Genomic DNA, 8,258 nt, shown 5'->3' with positions numbered 1-8,258 from the left:
ATGCCACAGTACGAACGGACTTCGTGGAGCGCACAGACTATAGCAACTGTGATGTAATGCAGACGAAATAAAAAAAATAGATTACGATCATCTATTACTTATGCTTTTGGATAATGGAGACCTTCGGTTCATAGGAAAATCGAATGCAGAATAAATAGATAAATGAATACATATATAGGTAATATATAAATATATAAATTAATCAATCGACAGATAACTAAATGAATAGAGAGATAACTAATTAGGTAGATAAATAAGTAAATAAATACATAGATGAATAAACATAAATAAATGAGTGAATAGATAAATTAAGGTATAAATCAATAGATAAATAAATAAATTAATTAATAAGTTGATGAATGAATGAAATGATAATTAAATAATCAAACAAATATATGAAATGAGACAAACATGTATATGTGTTCATAGACAAGTAGATTAAATGAAATAAATAAACAAATTAATAGATAAACAAATAAATAATAATGATGTCCAGCGTAATGATGTAGTACGTTGTAGCATTGTACAATTGTGTTGTGTATTATACTTACATATTGCTCGTTTGGGAGTTGTATATTTTACCCATTGTATTGTTGATTGGTATGGGTGTTGTTGGACATTAATTTAATTATTGATTGTATTGTCTGTTGTTATAAAGAGTGTAACTTTGTATACGAGTGTGTTGGGGGAACCAAGCGTTCATCCCGACGCACGACGGTTTCCCGCCAAATCTGAGCTTGGTGGCGTGGTTTCCCAGTCGTGAATTAACCTCTCTTGTGTAAACACGCTCTCACATTTTTCCATTGTATATTGTTTATGGTGGCTCAATATATATTTCAAATTATTTTTGATGATTTTATTGCCACCTACAACACCAGACTTTGCCTAATATCTTGAATTATTCCTACAGAAGCCCTTTACCTAGTCTCTGAATTACTCATTCTTAAGTGACCAAACACATACAAATAACGAAATAATAAGCACAGAAACTGACAAACAAGCACAAAATATAATAACCAATGGTCAGACATTACATATTGCTAAAGTGTTGACACGAATGAAACTAAAAATTTGAACTGTATTACATTCAATTGAGCGAAAGACTGTTTGTTTGTTTACTTGTTTGTTCTGTGACAACATGGTCGGTTCTCACCTTTGACCTGAGTGTTTAAGCGCCAACGGGGGTGAATCAGTCACCGGCTGTCAGTTCTTCTCAGGTGAGAAAGTAATAGAAAATCAGAAGGTGATGGTAGAGAGAAAAAAATGGTGCCTGCCTTGTCCGGGGATCGAGTTCCATCCTTACGGAACTGCACCACAGAATGTAGGTGAGGGCGTTAGTAAACTTTGAAGAAGAGCGACGGGGAGATGATTCTACATGACGTATGTCCTGTAGGGCCACCACGTAGCCTCTAACAAAAGCTATTTCATTTCTGTTTACTTTTCTTGTTTACATTTTTTACTACTTTTTACCATCGTGTTCAATTGAATCGAGCGACTGTTTGATGTACCTTACAAGTCTGTACCATTAAAAATCTTAGATGTGAATTTTAGTCCATTAAAAAGGTCTTCTCTCTATCTATATGTATGTATGTATGTATGTATGTATGTATGTATGTATGTATGTGTGTATGTATATATATATATATATATATATATATATATGTGTGTGTGTGTGTGTGTATTCACCTTGGTCTTTTGGATCACGTGTTGGACTCGTAATCGACAGCTATTTCCCTCCTGGAAGAGAGCTCAGAGCTCGTATGACCGATCTATGGGTAATGCTATGACCTTTCACACACACACACCCCCAACTCCCCGCCCACGAGAGTCAGAGTAACGACCCGAGGCACAGCGATACCGAAATAATTTCGGCCCTGGGCAGGATTCGAACTGGGTACTGGGAGCACTTCTACTTCCCAATCCAGCGCTCTACCAACTGTACCACCGAGTCGTGTGTGTGTATGTGTGTGTGTGTGCGTGCGTGTGTGTCTGTGTGCGTGTGTGCGTGCGTGTGTACACACATGAGCACACACACACGCACACACACACACACACACACACACACACACACACACACACACACACACACACACACTTCAACCAACGGACGGCTTAGAAGACGTTCTGAAGAAAATTGAAGTTTCGTGGATCCCAACGCAAAGAGAAGTGCCTATTTTATTTACAGGGTGGGGGGAAATTGCTCGTGGGGTAGTGTGAAAGTAGGGAAAGAGGAGAAGGGGAGGGATTGCTGAGGGAAATGGAAGGAAATGAGGAAGGAGAGGACTTGGCCCAGGCGAAAGGTAAACAAACGGCCCCCCGACCAGCTGAGCGACGATGAAATGTCTAATAAAAATTTAAAGATTAGAAGTATAGATAAGAGCAATACAGTAGAAAGTGATGAGAATATTTTCCAGGGATTTAAAGAGGGTGGGGGGGACACAAACCCCCCTCCCCCGACTGACAAGACTAGAAGAGAAGGTCGATAAGATGATCGAGGACTTGGAGCGTAGGTTCGGTCATGTTAACAACATTGTACGGAGAGTTGAAAAATTGGAAGAACTAGAGAAGGCGAACAAAAACTTAACTAAGGAAATTGAAGAATTAAAAAAACAGTTAAAAGAAGTAAAAGAAGAGAATAAAGTCTTAAAGGAGAATAATAAGGAGAACAAGGAGGGTTGGAAAAAAATCCAAGAAAATAGCAAAGTTGCATTCACTGACATAATCAGACAGCAAATGAATGAACAAACTGAAAACTCAGTTATTAAAGTGATGAGACAGAAGGAGAATATAGTAAGAGACTTAGCAGACAGAAAGAAATGTATAATTATATTAGGAATGGAAGAGAAACATAACCCAGATAGAACCACAAGAATCAAAGAGGAAAATGAAAAAGTAAGAAATTTACTAGAATTAGTTCAGGAAGATGAACCAGAAACAATGAAACAAATCGAAGAGAAATTCAGGCTCGGGAAATATAGTACAGACAAGACCAGACCAATTAAGATTAAATTCAGGTCACAAACTACGGCTGAGAATATCTTATCCAAAACAGGGAAACTAGCAACTTGTGAACAATATAAAAAGGTATGGATAAAAAGGGAAATGAATAAAGAGGAAAGAGAGGAAGAAAAACAGAAAAGACTTGAAGCTAAGGAAAAAAACGAGATAAGAACGGAGTCAGAAAAAGAGAGATTCTATTGGAGAGTAGTGAATATGAAACTAAAGAAAGTCGACATACAAGAGAAAAACAAAAGGGAAACAGAGAACACAATGGAAGTGGCAGAAAACTAAGAGTGTCTTACACAAATATAGATGGATTAATAACAGGATTGAATGAGCTGAATGATTATTTGAAAGAAAAAGAACCAGATATAATGGGAATTGTAGAAACAAAATTAAAAGGTCCACTACCACCCAACAGTGTAGGACATGATGCATACAATTATTGGATTAGAAACAGAGTGAAAAAGGAAGGGGGTGGAGTTATGTTCCTGACTAAGAAGGATATAAACGTGAAGTGTGTCACATATGGAAAGAATACAGTAGAGATGATAATGATGGAAGTAGAAGACAGAGATAAGAAGAGCAGAAAGTTTGTGATAAATTATGTGCCCCCGAAAACAGCCTCATGGGAGGAGAGTGAACATAAAAGTATGTTAGAGGACACAAAGATAACATTAAACAAGATCATGGAAGAGGGAGGAAAAATAGTTATGATGGGCGACTTTAATTGCATAGAAATCTGCTGGGAAGAAATGACAGTAAAGGGTGGAGACGGCTCATGGGGAAACGCTCTACTTGAGATGGTTACTGACCATACAATGACACAATGGATACAGGAGAACACTAGGTATAGAAATGAAGAAGAGCCATCGAGACTGGACCTAATAATTACATCCGAACCTAGAATAGTGGACAAAATTGAATATAAAACACCAATAAGTAAAAGTGACCACATATTGATTGAACTGGAACTTCATGAAGAAAAATATATGAAAAGAAATGAACAATATAGAAAAGGAAGAATGATGTATGAAAAAACAAACTTTGATAAAATAAGAGAATTCTTTCAAAAGGAAAACTGGGAAGAAATATACAAAGAAGAAACAACAGTAGAAGAGAAATGGAATATTTTGACAAAAATTTACAAAAAAGGAGTGGAAAAGTATGTCCCAAGACAAAAACAAGAAAAAGAATATGTAAAATGCTGGTACAACAAAAGTTGTAGGGAGATAAAAGACAAAAGAGACAAAGCTTGGACCAAATTGAAGAAAAAAAGAAGACCAGAAAAATGGAAAATATATACCTGTTATAGAAATGAATATGTACAAACGTGCAGAGAGGAAAAGAGAAAATATGAAAAAGATATCATAGAAAAGTGTAAAGATCAACCAAAACTATTCTACAGATTTGTAAACAATAAACTGAAAAACAAACAAGACTTGGAGAAATTAAGACAAGAGGGAGTTGAATACACTGAGGAAATGGAAATGGCGGAAATTATGAACAAACATTTTAAATCAGTGTTTACAAGGGAGAACATACAACCTGAAGAGATTGAATGGAAAGAGAAAGTCCCCCCTATGGAAGAAATAGAAGTAACAAAGACTGAAATATTAACACACTTGAGTAATCTTGATGTCAGAAAATCGCATGGACCAGATGAAATAGCAAACTGGATAGTGAAAGAATGCAGGAATGAACTGGCAGACAAAATACATAGCATACTAAATAGTTCCTTGAAAGAAGGAAAACTTCCAGAAGATTGGAAAAAAGCAAACATAGTACCTATATATAAAGGAGGAAATAAAGAAGAACCTACCAACTATAGACCAGTCTCTCTAACAAGTACAATAGCAAAAATTTGTGAAAGAATTATCAAAAGTAGATGGGTAAAATATTTAGAAAAAAACAGTGTTAAATCCAAGGCAATTTGGATTCAGACAAGGACGATCATGCGTCACCAATTTAATATGTTTCTATTCAAGGCTAATAGATATAATACAAGAAAGAGATGGATGGGCGGACTGTGCAATTTTAGACCTAAAGAAAGCTTTTGACAAAGTACCACATAAGAAGTTGCTTAAGAAATTAGAAACTGAAGGAGGAATACAGGGCAAACTACTAAATTGGATGGAAGACTTTTTGCAAGAAAGAAAAATGAGAGTAGTGATAAGAAACCAGCACTCAAAATGGGATGAAGTAATAAGCGGTGTTCCGCAGGGAACAGTTCTGGCCCCAATAATGTTTGCTATATATATTAATTATATGGATGAAGGAATTGAAAGCTATATGAGCTTCTTTGCAGATGATGCAAAACTACTGAAAAGAGTGAAAACTGAAGAAGATTGTGAATCACTACAGAGAGATCTAAATAAAGCACAGGAATGGAGTAGGAAGTGGGAGATGGAGTTCAATACAAAAAAGTGTAGTATAATGGAATTTGGAAAAAGCAAAAACAGAATAACGGGAGCATATAAATTGGGAGAAGAAGGAATAAAAAAAGTAGAAAATGAGAAGGACCTGGGAGTCATTGTTATGAATAATATGTCACCTGAGAAACATATAAATAAGATTTTTGGAAAAACTTATAATTTAATAAGAACAATCAAAGTTGCATTTACATACCTGGATGAAGAAATGGTGAAGAAAATCCTAATCACCCTGATAAGACCAAGATTGGAATATGCAGCAACGATATGGTCACCAAGTACAAAAAAAGGTATAAAAAAACTTGAAAGAATACAAAGAGCAATTACAAAATTGGCACCAACACTCTCAAAATTATCATATGAAGAGAGACTAGAAAAACTTGAACTACAGACACTAGAGCAAAGAAGAGAGAGAGGAGATTTGATAGCTATTTACAGAATCATGAAAGGCATAGAAATTACTGATAGAGAGAATCTGATAAAATGGGATGACAGAAATACAAGAGGACACGGAAAGAAAATAAAAAAAGACAGGTATAGAAGAGATTTGAAAAAGAACAGCTTTCCTCACAGAGTAATAGACAGTTGGAACAAGTTAGATGAGAAAGTGGTGTGTGCAAAAACAATACATGAATTTAAAAATAGTTTAGATAAAATGAGATATGAAGACGGGATCCCACGAGCATAGCTCCCCTTCCCGTAAAATACAACTAGGTAAATACACACACACATATATAATATATATATATATATATATATATATATATATATATATATATATATACATACATATACCAAGGCTTTTCCCCCTTATAAGGGATGTAGCTAAAAGTCAAAGGCATAATTCCATTCCCACCCAGTCCACCCCATTCACTACCCCTCCCTCCTTCCCTCTCATCTTGGCTCCTCCTGGATGACGGGTCATCCCTGCATTTCGCCCATTGCCCTGGGTCAAAAGTAATGCAGTAAGACACACCACATCGACAGCAAGGCCGCTTCATTTAATCGCCCACCCCCCAACTCTCAGTCCTATCATGCAGTAACATTGAAGACGGAGAGAAATCCCTTCGGGCTGTGCCAAAATATCATTCACACATAACCACTCCCTAAACCCTCCCCCATCCCCCACCCACTCCTTTCCATGCATCACAGTATCATTCATGCACAACCATTCTCCCCTCACCCCATCTTCTGCCTTCTCCCTTCCTTAACAGATAACCTCCTCTTTCTCAACGCCTCTTTTACTCCATACATCCATCTCATCCTCGGTCACCCCCTCCTGTTCACTCCATCCACCTCTGCCTTCCACACTTCTTTTACATATATTTCTTCACTTATTCTTTCCATGTGTCCAAACCATCCCTATACTCTTTCATCAACCCTATCTCCCATCTCCTTTTCCACCTTCGCTCAACGTGTTTCCATTCCATCATTAAAGGTTTCCTACAATATTGCTTGAAGTCGTCTTTTTGCCGTAGACAATAAAGAAATCAAAGACCAGTTGCATAAAATCTGCGCCGTTTCTCTCTCCGTGTTTCAAAAGTATCACATCAATTCGATTAAGGTTATTGTGCAATACATCTGAAACTTTGTCAGCTGTTAGACATTTATTTGATAATTTTTAGATGTATTTGATAGAATTTCTTACTAATATTTACGACGATAAAATGCGTCGGCAAGAGATCTTTTGGTCTATGAAAAGGGCGGATGAAAAATAAGAAATACTAAAATATTTTTGCTCAAGCATTTCTGTCACTTTTCCTATAACTATGGTGAATCTTATAGGCATGCATATTTTCTTGTTTTCATGCATTTTTGGAATATGGGAGTAGCTTTTGACCTGGTTCCTTACACGGGGCATGGGCGGTCTCCCCGAATGAAAGAGAGAGGCAACTGGTAAAATGCAACACAGGAAAAGTATTATGTGAAAACAAAGTCTTTATCATTGGTGCAACATATAACTCATTTAAGCTTAATCCATATACCTGATAAAGCTCGTTTGAGAGATTAACTTTGAACTAACAAATATTTCATCTTCACATGATGCTTTCCCAGACATTTCCTCTGAGTTTTGAGTTGATAGACATAGAGAAGGTCTTCTTACGAAATGCGTTGCGTGACAAGTCGCTTGAGTCACCGATAAAACGAATCGATCAAGACAAACCAATCAAACCTAATTACGGATTTATAAGCTACTCTTTTAAGCAGCAGTGACCTTCAGATGTCGTTCCTGTACACCAAGCTTCAACACACACCGTTCCTTCCCACTTTGTTTACAGTCAACTTCACAAATTTCTCCCAATCCATACTTACGCGGTTTGGCGGCGTCAGCTCAATAAGATGAAGTACAACCTCCTGTAGTCACCAGCTACGATTGACTGGTGGCTCACATTCTCTCAGCGAAGGTCTTGTACAGCTCTGACGTCATATGTCGCGTGTTGCAAGGATGGATTCGGGCCACATCTACACTGCACAAGAAATGTAAAGTGTGTCAAAAGGCCATTACAAGAAAAAATATACAATAATTCATTCATTCGTGAATTATCTATCAATATCTGCTCAAGTAGAACTGAGTTCGGGGTAGATGGAGATTTGGATTTGAATGGAACTGGATACAAAACCGGAAATGCGGGAAGATACAGAAAATCGACTGGTTCCTGGTAACGACTGGGCTTCGTAGTATTTCGTCGACAATGTTTTCAAAGTCGACGCTGGTCGCCATACATTACAAAGTGTCTCTCTCAGTACATTTCATCTTTCTGCAGTACAGTTTCTTTTCTTTTTTGTACATAACTGTTATCAATTATTCATTTTTCTGTCTGAAAC

At 36.9% G+C, this 8,258-nt stretch overlaps 1 protein-coding gene across 1 annotated transcript in view; it reads right to left on the bottom strand.

The window, feature by feature from the left end:
- Positions 1-7,877, bottom strand: part of LOC143021356 (glutathione S-transferase 1-like) — a 14,815-nt gene extending 6,938 nt beyond the window's left edge. Inside the window, exon 1 of the mRNA XM_076178792.1 lies at positions 7,746-7,877. The gene's annotated coding sequence lies outside the window, so the exon portion shown is untranslated. The remainder of the gene's footprint in view (positions 1-7,745) is intronic.
- Between the last annotated feature and the right edge of the window lie 381 nt (positions 7,878-8,258).

Source organism: Oratosquilla oratoria, chromosome 42, assembly GCF_046742065.1.
Source record: "Oratosquilla oratoria isolate Oo_2021 chromosome 42, ASM4674206v1, whole genome shotgun sequence".
Classification (NCBI taxonomy): domain Eukaryota; kingdom Metazoa; phylum Arthropoda; class Malacostraca; order Stomatopoda; family Squillidae; genus Oratosquilla; species Oratosquilla oratoria.
Note: the sequence above shows the minus strand (reverse complement) of the source record. Positions and strands in the feature narration are given on the sequence as shown.